Source organism: Gekko japonicus, unplaced genomic scaffold (assembly GCF_001447785.1).
Source record: "Gekko japonicus isolate JY-2015 unplaced genomic scaffold, Gekko_japonicus_V1.1 scaffold3638, whole genome shotgun sequence".
NCBI classification, from domain to species: Eukaryota; Metazoa; Chordata; class Lepidosauria; order Squamata; family Gekkonidae; genus Gekko; species Gekko japonicus.
The window spans coordinates 53,775-72,606 of record NW_015167648.1 but is presented as its reverse complement, the minus strand read 5'-3'; the positions used below and the strand labels follow the sequence as shown (position 1 = coordinate 72,606).

The window sequence follows — 18,832 nt, the reverse complement described above, 5'->3', positions numbered from 1 at the left end:
GTACCTGTGACAGCTATGGTTGCTCCTTTGGCAGGAACTTTCGCCAGTGTGAACCACAAACCACAACTGTTCCATCCCCCACCAGATGCCATGGAATGCCCTGTGATCATGACTACCTGGGGGGGTGGCTTGAAAAATGTATTCAATATCTTGTAATCATTGTTTTATGTTTCCTTGTCATGCGTTTCATATACTGTATATTTCAATCTTGGTGCTTGTCCTGCAACCCCAAAAGACGTACTGCCTATTCTGCAACTCCACGAGGGCCTTTAGCGCTCTCTCTCTATAACATTCATTCTGATTCCTCTGCAGAGGGGTCAGAACATTCTGATGAAGAACAATGCCTGCTTTAAAGGCAAAAAAAGTGTGGAATGTGGGCACGACGTCAGCGATTAGGCACACCTGTCCTGCTTTGAGCCCATATTTCCAGACTCTGTAAATATCTGGATATTGATCAGTAACTCTAATCAACAGGACATAGCTCTAAATCCAACAACCTTTGCACAGCCACAGTACCTATGGACATGTTGTAGTACTGTGGAGGTAGCTTGTTAATAATTGTTCCAATGTAATCAAAACAAATCCCCCCTGAAAGTGATTGTTCTCCTCTGGTTTTCTGAATGTGAACCCTGGACCCCAGCTATGTGACCTCTCAACCCCAGCACACGGATGGAGGGGAGGGGGGAAGCAGAATGGGGATAAAATAAACTGCTGCTGCCTTGAGAGGCAGACTGATTTCTCTACCCTCAAGAGAGTTGTCTCGCGTGATTCTTCAAATAACTTCACCCCCACATTTACTGTTGGGTGTACCACCAGCAGAAAGAGTGACAGCTGTCAATTCTGCCATCATAGAGAGAAGCACTCCTGCCTCCCATGAGGGCCAGGTGGTCACCCAGAGTCTGTACTGCATCTGATTCAGCTCTAGACCACCCCAGATGCTCCTCCAACTCGACTGGTAATTCCCCCTGTGGCCCTGTCACCCACCCCATTATGCAGGATATCTCTGTGCAGCCCCCCCCCCTTACTTCTGAATGGTCCTTGGGGTATTTAATCAGCTTCTAGACTGCCTGCTCCAGGCAATGTCAAATTAACTGACAACAGGAGGACACGAATCCTCGTGACGGCTTAAAATACGCCAGGAAAGCAAGATAATCCTTTCTGAGATGCTGAATTTTACACTGGCATAGTAGCCTTGTGTATGGCTGGCATGTTTATGTGGCAGGCCCTTCAGAATCCCATACAACATTGCTCTGTAATTCCCCTCTAAGCAGGAATTCTAACTCATGAGCCAACAGATTTAGTAGCCTTAAATTGTGAGCAGGCCTACATTTCTAAATATTTAAAAAGTTCTGTTCACAAACATACAAATTATGCAAACACAAACTACAATCTGTACTACAAATAATATATGGAACTTATCACTGGTATCTTTAGCTGACATCACCCTGCTAAAACTATTCCATTTAGAAGTCATCATTCCATTTTCCAATTTGTTCTGAGTCTTCAGAATGGGAACACTGCCCCTCTAAGTATGCTGACAACACGTATTTAACTTGCATTGAAAATTAAAGAAAATTTTAACCAGGCTTTGCCCAACTGAATTACAAACTGAAAGTTACTCCAGAACTTGCTGTATTATTCAAACTCTGTGTAAACGATACGTGACATCCCCGTATTTGGAAACATTGGCATACATAGTGCAGACCTTATTGTAGAACTCTTGAGACACAAGCACCAAGCCCTCCAACAACAAAAAATGCATTTCAAGGAAAAATCTAGGGACCGTCTTTGCTTTCTAGAAATAGTAATAGGACCACAGCACCAAAAATAAAAAAATTAAAAGACCATTTAAATAAAAAATCTATGACATAACTATTCTGAGTATGGTCTGTACCTAAGAAAAAAGTGAATGTGTCTTGACAGAACATATTGGCTTTATGACCATACATGAAAACCTATTACTAACAACAACAATTAGCAGTATAGACATTTTATTCTGTTGGTGTTGTTAATGACATTGTGGAGATCTGCAAAGCTGGCTGACAGCCGCATCACAAAAAAAGAACAAAAAAAAGTTTATTATATTGATTAAACAAATCCATCTATCCCTGTTATCTGTACCCAGATTATGTTAACACTGCACTACTGTCTTGCTCTTCCGCAAAACCCATTATCACCTAAAAGGCTCCTCTAAAAAGAAATAAACCTATTCCTAGTATTCAGTGTTCTGGCCAGTGGAGGATGCAAAGATACTAGAAAGGATGAGAATCACTTGGCACACTATTAACTTTTAAAAAGTTATTTTATGAAGCATTTTAATGTTAAAACCTTTTTTGACTACCAGATGTGTGCTGTTCTATGCCTCTCTCTCTCTCACACACACACACACATTCAGTTTCTGCACCTACTGTCAAATTATCACAATTGAAAGAGCAACGGTGAATATTAAAAATATGCACCTCTTCTTAATTATTCTACATGGAACTACAACACATTTATATAAGGTTTTTATGATATTATTTTATTGGTTTCTGTAGGTTTTTAAGCTAACCAGCAAAGCAATCTTTAACTATCCCTCTGGCCTGCCATTTCATTTCATAAAGAGGCAGGTAAGCAAGTTAGGGGGGAAAAACAACTTCTGCAAAATAGAAAAGAAAGCTTCCTTTCCTCTGTCCTAAACCTACTGCTCATTAACTCATGAGTTCTTGTACTGTGAGAAAGGGGGGAAAGTACTTCTTTCTCTATCCCATGCTTAATTTTGTAAACCTCTGTCACAGGGGTGTCAAACTTTAAGCCTGGGGGCTCGTTAAGGCTCTTATGTGGCCCGCAAGGCCTGGTGTAAGGGACGAAACAGGAGAACACTTGGAGAAGGCGGATCCACCCCTATTGTGGCTCCAGCATGGGGGAAGAACCTCATCTGCAGCAGTCAAGCAGCACGGGAGCATCTCCCTTGCACTGCACCACTGGCTCTCCAGTCTGCCCATGTGGTGTTTACAAAGCAGCCCCTCCCAGCTCATGGGGCCTTTCAGTGAGAACCAGCCGCTGTCCCTTATAAAGTCTGTATCTCCAGTAGCTGGTGTTATGTTTTATGGCACACATGGCCCAGCCCAACAGAATTGACATCTATGTCAGATCCAGCCCCCGTAACAAATGAGTTCAACACCCCTCAAACGTCATCTCTCCAGGCTAAAGAGCCCTAACCTCTTTAACCTTTCTTCATAGGGAAAGTGTTCCATCCCTTTAATCATTTTAGTTGCCCTTTTGGGCACTTTTTCCAGTGCTATAATATCTTCTTTGAGGTGCGGTGACCAGAACTGTACACAGTATTAAAAATGACCACAGATTTTGTCTTCACTGACTTCCATTTTATTTACCAAAGCCTGTGCTCCCTTTTATTTACTTCACTCGGACTAGCTTTCCACCGCTTAAAGGAATCCTTCTTAACTTTTATTACTTCCATTACTTTGTTCGTTAACCATACAGCCCTTTTTTATTACTACTGGTACCTTTCCTAAAGGAGCTGCGGTGGCTCAAGTGGTTAATACGCTGAACTGCAGGCTGTGGAAGGTCAGTAGTTCAGCAGTTCGAGACCCGAGTGTGCCGCATGACGGAGTGAGCTCCCGTCTCTAGTTCCAGCTCCTGCCAACCTAGCAGTTCGAAAGCAAGAAATTGCAAGTAGATAAATAGGGACCACTTCGGTGGGAAGGTAACAGTGTTCCGTGCGCCTTGGTGTTTAGTCATGCCGGCCACATGACCAAGGAAACGTCTTCGGACAGCGCTGGCTCTTCGGCTTTGAAACGGAGATGAGCACCGCAAACCCTAGCGTCGGATTCGACTGGCTTTCGAGCAAGGGAACCTTTACCTTTACACCTTTTTACCTTTCCTAACCTGTGGTATACATTTTATCTGAGCTTCCAGGACTGTAGCTTTAAGTAGTCTGCAACCTTCACGAAGGGATTTGACCCTCCTTACCTTCTCTTTCAGCATCTTCTTCACAAGCCCCCTCATTTGAGAGTTACCCCTTCTAAAGCTAAAGGTGGTTGTGTTGGTCTTCCTGGGCAACTCCCTGTTTACATAAATGCTAAACTTAAGACCATTCTGGTCACTGCTCCCAACCGGTGCTATCACATTTACATCTCTCACCAGGTCTTGAGCAGTACTTAGGACCAAGTCTAGAACCACCTCCCGCCTGGTAGGTTCTGTGACCATCTGCTCCATGGCACAGTCATTGAGAGTATGTAGAAACCCAGTCTCTTTCTCCTGACTTGAACACATATTGACCCAATCAACGTGTGGGTAGTTAAAATCACCTCTCACCATCAATTTTGTCTTTTCCTTCCAGCCGTGATATTTATTCATTTATTTGTTTGTTCAATTTATACCCCGCCCTCCCCACCAAGGCTGCGTATATGAGGTCAAGGGGTTTCCAGCTGGCTGAGTGGTGATGTTCTGTGGCGCTCCATGAAGAGATTAGTTTTCTTCTATCTGATATCTGTTCTTCTGAACTTGAGATAGCACCTCCCTTTTGTGCACACACAGACATATGTAGTAGTACACAGTGTTCCCTCTAAGCTGAGTTAGTGTGAGCTGGCTCACAGTTTTTTAGCCTCCAGCTCACACATTTTTGCCTTAGCTCAGGAAGGGAGGGCTCCAGAGCAAACTAATTTATGCAGCAGCCAAGTTGCTCGCTCACAGCTTTAATGCCAGTAGCTCACTAAGTAGGATTTTTGCTCACAAGACTCCACAGCTTAGAGGGAACGTTGGTAGTACATACACTATTCTTCAACATTCTGTCAGCTGCCCATCTTGCAAATTTGGTACCATCTCCGGATGTCACATTTCTCCCCACTTCCGTCCCCCTTCCCAAAGCCCTGCAATGTTTCCCTGTCAGAACAGGATCTGCCCTTTCCTTGTTGTAACCAGGGCTATTTTTGGGCAGGAACGCACAGGACCGGAGTTCCGGCTGGTTCCTGAGTTGGCCACGCCCAGCAGGGACTCATTAGCATAATAGGCCACACCCAACAGCAGAAACTCATTCGGATTGGCTACATTGGGGGTGTGTGGCCTAACATGCAAAGGAGTTCCTGCTACAAAAAAAGCCCTGGGTTTTGACAACAAACAAGGTAAACAGAATAAGAAGCAAAAGGTGGGTGCGGCTGGATGACCACACTTCTGGTGGCATGGGGGTGTGGCCTAAAGTGCTAATGAGCTGTGCTGCCAGGGGTGTAGCCTAATATGCTAATGAGTTTCTGCTGTTGGGTGTGGCCTATTATGCTAATGAGTTCCTGCTGGGTTTTTTCTACAAAAAGAGCCCTGGTTGTAACCTTTACTGAAGTCTCCCTTTACTTGCTCTGGGGACCCCTCTTCCTAACTAACCTCTTGGCGGCCTCGTTTGCACAAGGGGGCTTGTTTTGCCCTCCTAAAATGACACTATTCACCACCCCAAGAGCCTGATGGTGAAATAATAACAGTAGAACAAAAGAAGACCTCAGAGACTCAAAAAAATATATTTTAGCATTGGAAAAAGTACAGAAAAGGGTAACTAAGATGATTAAGGGCCTGGAGCACCTTCCCTATGAAGAAAGGTTGAAGAAGTCAGGGCTCTTTAGCTGGCAGAAACAATGATTGAGGAGTGATATGAGAGAGGTGTATGAAATTATCCATGAGATAGAGCAGGTAGAGAAAGAGGTACTTTTCTCCCTTTCTCACAATAGAAGAGCTCATGGGCACTCCATGAAATTGCTGAGCAGTCAGGTTAGAACGGATAAAAGGAAGTACTTCTTCACCCATTCACATGTGGAATTCACTGCCACAGGAATTGGTGGCAGCTAGAAACATAGACAGCTTCAAGAGGGGATAGCATAAACATATGGAACAGAAGTCCAACAGTGTCTATTAGCCACAGTGTATAGATAGAACACTCTGTCTGTGGCAGGGATGCTCTGTATCCTTGGTGCTTGCTGGTGGACCGCCTGATGGCACCTGGGCTTTGTCCATACCTGTTCTGCAGCAGTGTGGTACCACTAGTGTGGTCTTACCCCACAGCTTAGACTACAAGAGGGTGTCTATTTCACTGGAGATTGCACAGATCTCCCTTGACTGAAAAATAATTTCTTCCATTTTTTAAAGAGGCTTCCCTCGCATTCAGTTTTTCTCTGGCTATTTCCCACTGTGCCCTTGCTGACGCATTGGTACTCTTGGTTCTCATTCTGGCAGGAAACACGGGGCTTTTCTGCATTCTCATTCCCCTCGTTTGTGCGTTCCTGTCACTTCAGTGGCGGAGGGAGTGTTCCACGTGTGGTTTGCTCATTCTAGTGGCTGAGTGGACATGACATTACATCGCTGACATATCTCCCTGCTGGTCATCAAGGCAATACTGAATCGGCCATTAGGGGGAGCAAAACACATGTGGGGGGGGGAGCCATGAAGCAACAGGAACACACAAGGGAGGAAAATGGAATGCGGAAAGGCCCGCACTCAGGATATTTCCCCACTTGAAAATTCTCCCGCCTTGCATGTTAAAAATTAGCCCATCAGGAGCACTGATGAATTATGCAGCAATCTTACATCAAAAGATGAGGAAACTGATCCCTGACCTGGATAGCCCAGGCGAACATGATCTCGTCAGATCTTGGAAGCTAAGCAGGTCCAACTCTGGCAAGTATTTGAATGGGAGACCTCCAAAGAGTACCCGGGCTGGGACGCACAAGCAGGAAATAGCAAGCCACGTCTCTGAATGTTCAAGCCCCAGTAGGGGTTGCCAGTGACTTCCAGGCATGCATGTGCATGCACACCCACACACACAAAATTCACCTATCAAGGAGCATGGCTCTACTCCAGCCCTCTCCTTGCTCTGCTTGCAAGGAAATATTTTGTTGGTAGAGGGGGAAACAGACTACACTCGCAACCAAAACTACTGTGACAAGGTATCAAGTGGATAGGACTGGATCACAAACTGACAAGATATTCACAAGGAGGATGCATAAGATGGAGAAGAACCAGAAAAATCACACCGCCCCTCTGAGGAAGTCTCACGACTCCAAGGATCCCACATCTCAGTAGTTACCTGCTTTGATGTCTGTTTCCATAGTACTTTGAGTAAACACCTTTTTGTTACCTTCTTCGTCCTGGCAGGAGCTGAGATCAGGTCTAAGAGTCAAAAGTTCTCCTTTGGGAGAAACAAAAGCAGGTGAGTTCTCACTGACACTTCTGGAGGCATAAATATTCCAAACCCGCCTCTCTTCTTTCTCAATCAAGCACAACAAGGACAGAAGCCCCGAATGTTGCTCTACAAAATATTTATCCACAGCACATACACATAGCAGGCGAAAGACCTGAAGGTGTGCCTGGAAACATCACCTGATGCTTGCAGATGCTGCTCTGAACTTGGACCGAAGTGCCAGTCAGGAATGCAGCATCGGGCACGGGGTTGGACTAGATGGTCTGTATGGCCCCTTACAACTCTATGATTCTGTGATCAAGAGTTATCCCAGAGGGAAGCATCCTCTTCATCAAGCCCACCTCTTCCAAAGACAGACAGGAAGCATCCCCTCTGGCAAACCCACGTCACCCAAAGGGCAGACAGGAAGCATCTGCTCCAAGAAACCCATCTCCTTCAAAGGGCAGACAGGAAGCAACCACTGAGATCCCTCACTCCAAGTTGCGCCCACCCTTCACCCCCAAACTCTGAATCAGGAAAGAGTTCTGCTGCTTGCAATGAGACTCTAAATCCCAAGCAGGCCGGAAGAAAAGGGCTCAGGAGGGCAAGAGTTCAGGTATCATGCCAGGGCACACCGGCTGGCCATCTACTCCTTGCTTCAAAATATCCTTAGAGTGTACGGACTGCTAGCGACAGTCATGGATATTAATTCAATTGAAGCATCTATCAACCAAAGTGAAAGGGGCCCTTACCGAGAGAGGCCACATTCCCAAAATTCTCCAACATGACTTCCATGGCCAGGACCCTCTGGCCCGGATCCAGAAGCTCCCACTCCTCCTTGGTGAAGTCCACGTCCACCTCCTCAAAGGACACGGGACCTTCCTCGGTCCGAGCTGGCTGAATAACAGCTGTTCCCACGCCAGGACAAAGAGGAGAAGACTCGGAAAGCACTTTTCCAAATCCTGGAAGGAAAAGAAGGACAATCCAGTCTCTCAAACACAGGCCAAGGGACTGGAAATAGCAGTAATGAGTTTCAGGCATCCTGGAGAGAAAAACAGAGACACAACGTTTATCCTGAGACTGTTACAGGTGTTCAGGCACAATTAATCCTTACCTGGAGAGGTGTCCCACATTGGATCCTCCTGCTTGAAGGCCCTGAACTGTGGATTCTGGCAGGTCCTTGATGGAGTATTTTCTGACTCGGCAAACATCTCCATGAATTGTTCACACACCTGAAACACCACACGGGGGACAAAGAGAGGAGTCAGAATCCTAACGTGGATAGCTCAAGGCAAGCCCAATCTCGTCAGATCTCAGAAACTAAGCAGGGCTGACCCTGGCTAGTATTTGGAGGGGAGACCTCCAGAGAATACCAGGGCTGGGAGGCAAAGGCAGGCTATCAAGCCACTTCTCTGAATGTCATCCGTGCCCCAGTAGGAGTTGACAGAGGCCACCGTGACTTCCAGGTACAGGCACACAACCACAAACCAAAAAATAAAATAAAAATAAAGGGGGGCAGAGATGCTTCAGGAAACGACTGAGGTTCTCAAGATGCTTTCATCTTGCCAGGATGAAACCCTACTCACCCACTCTTTCTCCTTCTCTGCCTGGCTGAGGAGGAAGCCTTCTGCCAGGGCCACCGCCTGGGAACTGGTCTCCGGCCCGCACTCCCTCACCCAGCTCTCCATCTCCGGGGGCAGGACGGCCAGGAACTGCTCCAGGATCACCAGGTCCAGCATCTCCTTCTTGCTGCGCCTCTCCGGCTTCAGCCAACGGTTGCAAAGTTCGTGGAGGTGGCTGCATGCGTCTCGGGGGCCCTCGGCCTCCCAGTAGCAGAACCGCCTGAATTGCTGGCGCTGCACGTCCAAGCCAAGGGCATCCTCACCCAGGAAGCTCCTCAGCCTCGTCTTCTCCCAGAGTCGCCCGGCACTCGACTCTTTTCCTGCTCCCATTCCGGCTTCAGGGCCTTTCCTGCCCTCCGTCTGTAGGTGCCCGAGTGCCATCTGCCACACAGGAGAAAATTCTCCTTCCTCTTCATCCTCTTTTGGTCCCATGGGGGGGGGAGACTTTTGCTGAGAACCCCAAGTTGAGGGGGTCTTCGCTGGTCACGGGTTCTAATGCTGCCGACACAAGCAGAGGCAAAACTGGGTGCTCCCCACTAGCCTCTGGAGCTCCTCCCTGAGGAAAAGAAAAGCCAGCCCTAAGACCCAGCGAGAGCCACAGACCATCCATTTGCTGGGACTGCCCACTCCACCCTCCCTTTTGACTTTTGTATTCAAATCTGCATGGAGAGCCACAGTGCTGTTTAGAAGTGTCGCCAGGGCTATTTTTGGGCAGGAACGCACATTTTTTGGCAGGAACGCACAGGAACGGAGTTCCGGCTGGCTCCTGAGTTGGCCACGCCCAGCAGGAACTCATTAGGATAATAGGCCACACCCAACAGCAGAAACTCATTAGGATTGGCTACATTAGGGGTGTGTGGCCTAACATGCAAAGGAGTTCCTGCTACAAAAAAGCCCTGGGTTTTGACAACAAACAAGGTAAACAGAATAACAAGCAAAAGGGGTGTTTGGCTGGATAACCACATTTCTGGTAACATGGGGGTGCGGCCTAATGTGGTAATGAGCTGTGTTGTCAGGGGTGTAGCCTAATATGCTAATGAGTTTCTGCTGTTGGGTGTGGCCTATTATGCTAATGAGTTCCTGCTGGGTTTTTTCTACAAAAAGAGCCCTGAGTGTCGCCATGTTAGCCACACCCTGATGAAGCCAAAACGACAGTGCTTTGGAGCACCTGAGAAAACGGTTATTGTGGTTTCAGTTTCTGTGAGCCAGAATCTTTGTACATCCATTGAAGTGGGCTGTGGCTCACAACACCTTCTGTGAGGACAGAGTTCTGGCACCCTTACAGATCCTGCCTGCCCAGTCTGTTCCTCTTCCTTGCTTGGGACTGAAGTCGTTGTTCAGCCACGTCCCTAGAGAGAATACCAGAAGCTGCCTTGCGCAGGGGCCAGCTTGTTCTTCCCGCTCTCTACATGGACATTTGTCCTCCGCAGGGTCAACGTCAGGAATATTCTCCAGTCCCATTCAGCAGAGACACCAGCAGAGAACCTGGGTCTCTCTGCGCACAAGGCCTGTACTCTGCCAGCAATGTTACATTACCCCATCCCAAATTATTAAACAGCGATGTAGCGATGGCCACAAGTTTGGAAGCCTTTGAAAGGGAAGCCGGAAAAACCCACAAAGTGGCCAATCTAGAGCCGCATTAGCTACCAGGAACAGAGGCCAGGATTTGCTCCTTCTGCCTTCCATCATCAGATAGTAACCATCAGGTATACCAGATGAGGGAAGAGCACAGAGTTTCGGCTTGTCCCAGAGAGGGAGAGAACCAGGATGCTTAAGAGAATGGTGGACTAGAGAGGTTTGGATTCCCAAGCTCTAACACAGACAGCAGGGAGGACTTTTGCAGGCGACAACCTTTGCAAGGAGATAAAGAACCCTGTGTGAGAAAGGCAAAGCTACAAGTCCACGGCCCAAGGGAATATCTTGAAAAACAGCAGTCTAACTGCAGAAATAGCTGGGGGAAGTGCCATTTTTAGGAGAGCCTGAGGCAGGAGGCAGGCAACAAAGACATCACATTATTATTGTTGTCACTGATTGTGACTATGTATTTGTCATATTTTATGTCCATTTTATGTACCTATTTTACCCCTTTTGCATTCTCTTTTGGTCAAGACTTCGGTCATATAGACCCGTAATAAATTGAATTGAATTATTGTTGTTGTTGTTGTTATTACAATACACACACAAAGGGAGAGAGAGAAAATACTTTTTGGGGGGTAAGGTTGCCAGTTCCAGGTCAGGAAATTCCTGGAGATTTGGGGTGGAGAGGGACGTCAGCATGGTATAATGCCATATAGTTCAACCTCCAAAGGAGCCTTTAGCTCCAGGGGAACTGATACCAGAAGAAGAAGAGGAGGAGGGGGAGGGGGAAGAAGAGGAGGAGGAGGAGGAGATTGGATTTATACCCCGCCCTTCACTTGGAGTCTCAGAGCGGCTTACAAACTCCTTTCCCTTCCCCTCCCCACAACAAACACCTTGTGAGGTGGGTGGGGCTGAGAGAACTCTGACACAAACTGCTCTTTTTCAAGGACAGCTGTGCCAGAGCTTGTGACTGACCCAAGGTCACACCAGCAGCTGTATGTGGGGGGAGTGGGGAATCAAACCCGGTCCTCCCAGATTAGAGTCCGCGCACTTAACCACTACACCAAACTGGCTCTCTCTGTAGCCTGGAGATCAGTTCTGATTCTGGGAGATCTCCAGAACCCACCTGGAGACTGGCATCCCTAGAAGCACCAAGAACGCATCTGCCTTCAAACTGTACTTGGGGTCTCCTTGCAGTGCTAGAAACAGGATCGCGCGATTAGATTAGCCCATGTCTGATCCAGTCGGGCTCTCCGAGACAGGGCATTTTTCTCCTGAATCCGGCCTTTGGCCGGGACACCCTTTCAGCCCACCTGGCTTTAGCTCTCCCGGTAGGGAGATCACCCTCTGGATGATCCCGCATCAGCAATGCGCAGATGTTGCTCCCGGGTGCTTTCGCATGCCTGGCCTGATGTTCTGCTCCGGGGGGGGGGGCTCCTTCTTGCGCCTCCCTCCTTCTGCTGCCTCCCCGCCTCAAACGCCTTCCCGCAACTCACCTGCTCCCTCCCAGTTTCTCCAGCTCAGGGGGCGGAGCAGGAAGTGCCTTCCCCAGTCTCCCGGATGCCTCTCTAGGAGGGCGGTATTTAACTCTGGCAGAGCCTCTCTTCCTTAAGTGCCCAGTGGAGCCCCCCTCTTGCCTGACACTCGAGGAGGAGCATCGCCAGGGGAGGGAGATGAAGGGAAGATTTCTTCCCTTTCCCAGCTGCCGATTCTCTCTCCGTTCAGAGGGGCAGCCTTGTGAATCCCTTGCAAGAGGAACAGCAGGAGAATGCAGTAGATTAGATAGATTCCTGGAGGACGAGTCTATCAGTCGCTACTAGCCATGGCGACTGTGGGGAACCTCCACATACAGAGGGCCAAAGGTTGTTTGATTAAGAAGAGACCATTTCACGGGGTGCAAAATTCTCCCTCCAGAGCAACCATGTGTCAAACACCTGCCGATTCTCTCTCCGCTCAGAGGGGCAGCCTTGTGAGTCCCTTGCAAGAGGAACAGCAGGAGAATGCAGGACATTAGATAGATTCCTGGAGGACGAATCTATCAGTCGCTACTAGCCATGGTGACTGAGGGGAACCTCCAGGTATAGAGGGCCAAAGGTTGTTTGATTAAGAAGAGACCATTTCACGGGGTGCAAAATTCTCCCTCCAGAGCAACCGTGTGTCAAACATGTGGCCCGGAGGCCAGATCAGGCCTCTGGAGGGCTTCTATCAGGCCCGCAGTGGAACTGGCCATCTCTTGCTTCCAGTTCTGCTGCTGCATCGTAGCTTGCTTCTCCAGACTCTCTTAATCACTCAGCCATTTCATGTTTTAACCTGGGTCCTAGACTCAGAACTCTGAGCATGAGATTTCTGTGGTGAATGTCAATAAATCAAAAGTAGGTTTGCAGCTTACAGATACACACTTGAACAGCATACTCAAGATTGCAACAGCACAGACATTTTGATGCAATGATTCAGAGGAAGAGGTGTCAGTTAAATACTGTTAAATATTGCAAGAGTGCTAATGTTTTAAGCATGTTCTTATTTTAAGTAAAAAAAAACACCTTTGTGTTTGGGTCCTTTATAAAGTTTGTATCTCCGCTACCTGGCATTACATTTTATGACACACATGGCCCGGCCCAACAAGGTCTCATTTATGTCAGATCTGGCCCTCATAACAAATGAGTTCGACATCCTTGGTTGAAGCTACAGGTCTGTGGAACCACTACTCTTGCTTTCATCTCTTGCAACCACTTTAGTCATTTTAGAAGAGAAGATGATATTGGATTTATACCCCGCCCTTCACTTGAGTCTCAGAGTGGCTTACAAACTCTTTTCCCCTCCCCACAACAGACACCATGAGGTAGGTGGGGCTGAGAGAGCTTTCAAGAACTGCTCTTTCGAGAACAGCTCTGACAGAACTATGGCTTGCCCAAGGTCATCCAGCAGCTGCAAGTGGAGGAGTGGGGAATCAAACCTGGTTCTCCCAGATCAGAGTCCAGGCACTTAACCACTGCACCAAACTTTAGCAACGATAATGGAGAGATTGACAGTGATGCATAGAAAAGGATTCCCTCTTGTGGCTGCCCCTTGAAGGAATGACCTGCTTGATGCAGACAGGAAGGTCCCCACAATTTTAGCATTCCACTGAAAGTGTGAAGCAGAAGGGTTTATAAGGGCATTTTCAAGACGAGATTAAGACTGTGGACTGAAGCATGGAAAAAGTTTAACCAGTTTTACTGCATTATGTACTGTATGTATTATACCAGGGGTGGCCAAACTGTGGCTCGGGAGCCACATGTGGCTCTTTTACACATATTGTGCAGCTCCCGGCAGGGCAGCTGGGGAAGCGAAGGGGAGGCATACTTTTCTTCCCTCCCTATTTGCTTTCTCTCTCTCTCTTTCACTCCTCTTTCATTCTTTCTTTCCACCTTCTTCTTTCTCTCTCTTAGACAAATAAATATCATTAGCAAACAAATAAATATCATTATCAATATCTGTTTTTAACCCTTTTGTTTTTATTTTTGGCAGTCTCGTTTAATGTTAATAAAAAAGCAAATTTGCATATTTTAAATGAAAATGTGTGCATAATATTTGTTCATGTTTTGCGGCTCTCAACTGTCTGACATTTATTCTATGTGGCTCTTATGCTGAACAAGTTTGGCCACCCTTGTATTATACTGTTTTATTGCACTGTTTTCTAATTTCCTAATCAAATTTACTTTGATGTAATGCCTTTCCACACTCCAGGCATTTCTATGGTTTCTCCCTTGTGTTAATTCTTTGATGGAAAGTAAGACTGTCACTCTGACTGAAGCTTTTCTGACTTGTCAGTCATTTATATTTGTTCTCTAATGGCTGCCACCACGCTGGTATGGGTCTCCTTGGGAGGGCCCCGAGCACCCACCCTATCACTTTATACAGTACTTTTCCAGTAGGTTTCTCTTTATACGTTACCAAACGAGGCATGAAGACCCAGGCAGAGTAACAAACTAGTTTTATTAAAGAGATTTCACAATGACTGTGATTCAAAAACATGTAGGAAAAATGAGCACAGTAAAGGTAGGTAAACCAGCAAAATAATAAATCCTAACACGTCTGTCTCTACTGTCCTAGCCTCCTCTAGGTACTGGTTCTCAGGTTGACTGACGCCATTTGGATGAGGGATCCCTCTTTCTGCAGCAGCCTCACCAGCCCTGCTCCCTGGGAGTGAACCGCCTCTCACTTTGGGCAAGGCCTTTTATCTCTTCTTCCCAGGCACCACTCTCTGCTCCCCTGCTGGTGTAGTTTTCCCTCCAAAATCCTGTTACCCCATCACAGGATCTAGAGGGTACCTGGGAAATGTAGACCCTGATACTACTCTAGTATAGGCATCCCTGGAGCTACTAGGTCTCCCTAGAGCTTGTTGGCCGCACCACTATAGGCCCAGGATCATGACATCTGGTATGTGAATTCTTTGATGGGAACTTAGTTGATCCTTCCTCCTAAAGCTCTTCTCACACTCCAGGCATTTATATGGTTTCTCCCCTGTGTGAATTCTTTGATGGCGAGCAAGTACTGAACTGTGACGGAAGCTATTTCCACATTCCAGGCATTTGTATGGTTTGTCCCCTCTGTGAATTCTTTGATGGGAAGTAAGATGTGCATTACTCTTGAAGTGTTTTCCACACTCCAGGCATTTATATGGTTTTTCCCCTGTGTGAGTTCTTTGATGGGAAGCAAAGTTACCTCTCTGAGGGAAGCTTTTTCCACACTCTAAACATTTATATGGTTTCTCACCTGTGTGAATTCTTCGATGAGAAGTAAGGTGGTCATTCCGACTAAAGCTTTTCCCACACTCCAGGCATTTATAAGGTTTCTCCCCTGTGTGAATTTTATGATGGGTAATAAGATTTGAACTAGTTCTGAAGCTTTTTCCACACTCCAGGCATGTATATGGTTTCTCCCCTGTGTGAATTCTAGGATGAGAAATAAGACTTGGACTTCTCCTAAAGCTTTTTCCAAATGCCAGGCATTTATATGGTTTCTCCCCTCTGTGAATTATTTGATGGGAAATAAGATGTGTACAACTCTTGAAGCTTTTTCCACACTCAAGGCATTGATATGGTTTTTCCCTGGTGTGTATTCTTTGGTGGTAAGCAAGGCTTGAACTGTGTCTGAAGCTTTCCCCACACTCCGGGCATTTATATTTTTTCTCCCCCGTTTGCATTCTTTCTGCACCTCCTGCTGATGACTGAAGAAAAGAGAAACCAAGCATGAACATTGTGAAAAAATGGAGCACAAACATTATGGAATGAAATGTTAACTCTTGTAGAGAGTGCAAGTTTTAAAGACTTGTCATCTAGACAAGTGACAGACTTCACGTTCCTGGGATCCAAGGTCACTGCAGATGGTGATTGCAGCCATGAAATTAAAAGACACCTGCTCCTTGGGAGGAAAGCAATGGCAAACCTAGACAGCATAATAAAAAGTAGAGACATCACCCTGCCAACAGAAGTCTGTATGGTCAAAGCAATGGTATTCCCAGTAGTACTGTATGGCTGCGAGAGCTGGACTATAAGGAAGGCCAAGCGCCGAAGAATAGATTATTTTGAATTATGGTGCTGGAGAAGACTCTTGAGAGTCCCCTGGACTGCAAGAAGATCAAACCAGTCAATCCTAAAAGAAATCAACCCTGACTGTTCCCTGGAAGGCCAGATAATGAAACTGAAGCTCAAATACTTTGGCCACCAAATGAGAAGGAAGCACTCACTGGAGAAGACCCTGATGCTGGGAAAGATTGAAGGTCAAAGAAGAAGGGGACGGCAAAGGATGAGATGGTTAGACAGTGTTATCAAGGCAACAATTAAGCAAACTCCAGAGCACGACAGAAGACAGGAGGGCCTGGCGTGATTTGGTCCATGGGGTCGCGAAGAGTCGGACTCGACTGTGCGACTGAACAACAACAAATAGATAGGAACTCTCAGTCTGGGGCAAGTGATGCACTGTATTCTTGGTGCTTGGGGGGGGGCAACAGTGGGAGCCGGCTTCTAGTGTCCTGGCCCCACTACTGGACCTCCTGATGGCACCTGGTATTTTTGGCCACTGTGTGACGGAGTGTTGGACTGGATGGGCCATTGGCCTGATCCAACATGGGCTTCTCTTATGTTCTTATGTTCTTTAACCTTCATGAAGGGATTTGACCCCCCTCATCTTTCCTTTCAGTTTCTTCTTTACAACCCCCCCCCCGCCCATTTGAGAGAAGTTACTCCTTTTAAAGGTAAATGTGGTCATGTTGGTCTTTTTAGGCAACTCCGTATTTACATAAATACTAAACTTAATAGCATTATGATTACTGTGACCAACCGGTGCTATCACGTTTACATCTCTCACCAGGCCTTGAGCAGTACTTAGGACCAAGTCCAGGATCGCCTCCCCCCTGGTAAGTTCTGTGACCCTCTGCTCCACGGCACAGTCACTGAGATTTGAGACTATCTAGAAACCCAATCTCTTTCTCCTGACTTGAACACCTATTGACCCAATCAATGTGTAGGTAGTTAAAATCACTTCTCACCACAGATTTCATCTTCTCCTTCCAGGCATGATATGAGGTCAGCTTTGGCAGTCTCAGGTCCTTTTATCAAGGGGAAAAAGGAACAAGATTATAATTTTCTCTGTGCACATCCATTCAGCAATTCCAAAATAGCTGGACTCTATCCCTCCAGACACAATAAGGCAACTGGGAAGAGCTGCCCTTTTTTCTTTGGAGGTTTGAATGGAACAAAACCTTCACCGTGAGTTTTTTTTTAAGTTTTTCTCTCTATGCAGAGAACAGGTAGGAGGGGACAAGTCAATTCAACTGCTTTCCAGCCTCACCTAAGCCTTTGAGAAATGCTTCTAGGTCTAGCAAGAGCCAATGGGATGGCCCAGTCCCCCACCCACCAGCCAGACAGGTGATCTCGGGAAGGGAACAGAGATTCCGAGGAGCTCAGTACTAGAAGGACTTCAGGTAGAGATTCCTGGAGACTACAGGAAAAACTTATTTGACCTGGCCTCACCTGGTCAGTGAGAGAAAGGATAAAACTCCTGAGAGCTAGAAGGAAGTGTCTATTTAACATCAACTCAGGCAGGTACAGAGGAAGGGATAGAGGAACTGCATTTTACCCTTTTCTTTTGAATCCCTTGGTCAGCCTGGTGCTTTAATGAAAGTATGATTGTGAACATCTTCTTTTTAATAAATACTGTATAACTTTTGATACTGGTAGTGGTTCTCTGTCCCACATAGACCTCCACTCTCTTGGATATACTTTTTTAAAAGGAGCCCCAGGAGGAAGGGGGTCAGTCAGTTGAAAAGTGTGTTCTCCCCCAGAGATACACAAGGCAGTAAGCTTCCCCATGATTACCAGAGGCTGAAGGGAAGCTGAGAAGGTAGAGAAAGAAGAACTTCTCTCCCTTTCTCACAATACATGAACTCTTGGACACTCAATGAAATTGCTGAGCACAAGGCTTAGACCGGATAAAAGGAAGTACTTCTTCACCCACAGAGTAACTAACATGTGGAACTCACTGATGCAAGAAGTGGTGGCAGCTTCAAGAGAGGATACAATAAACATCTGGAGCGGAAGTCATTCAGTGGCTATTAGCCACAAGGTATGAATGGAACATTCTTGTCTGGAGCAGTGATGACCTGGGGAGAGTGATGCTCATTCTGGGGCAGGGATGCTCTGTAGTCTTGGTGCTTGGGGAGGCAACAGTGTGTGGGGGGGGGCTTCTGGCCAGAGTGTTGGACTGGATGGGCCACTGGCCTGATCCAACATGGCTTCTCTTACATTCTTAAAATGGTACAGACCTGGTTGTGAAGTGCCACTACAATGCTAATACTTAGCTACCTTAAGGTCTGGCAGACACCTGAAGGGGCTGCTAAAAGCAAAGCTGGGTAACGCCTCAAGAACTGGCACAGCACGCCTGCCCTGCAGCAGTAGGGTACCATTAGTGTGGTATTGCTCCACCGCTTAGACTACAAGAGGGTGTGCATTCCATCAGAGATTGCACAGATCTTTCCCCCTTAACTGAGAAGCCATTTTTAAGAGGCTTCCCTCGCATTTGGTTTTTCCCTGGCTATTCCCCACTGTACCCTTCCTGACACGTTGGTACTCTCCGTTCTCATTCTGGCAGGAAACACGGGGCTTTTCTGCATTCTCATTCCCCTCGTTTGTGCGTTCCTGTCACTTTAAGGGGGGGGCAGTGTTCTGTCCCTCCAGTGTTTTGCTCCCTCTAGTGGTCGAGTCGATATTACATCGCTTTACGTCTGGCATATTTCCCGGCAGATTTAAACCGTACGTTTTTATGCTGGACATAACGCAATGTAATATTGAAGTGACCCCTAGAGGGAGAAAAACACATGAGGAGCAGGAAAAAAAACTCTGAAGGAAAAAGGAACGCAGAACCGAGAAAAAGGAGAATGCTGCGGGGCCCACACTCAGGAAATTGCCCTGCTTGAAAATTCTCCCATCTTGCA

The 18,832-nt window shown here is 46.8% G+C and overlaps 1 pseudogene; it reads right to left on the bottom strand.

Moving 5' to 3' along the window:
* Nucleotides 1-18,832, bottom strand: part of LOC107112888 — a 122,881-nt pseudogene that overhangs the window by 56,203 nt on the left and 47,846 nt on the right.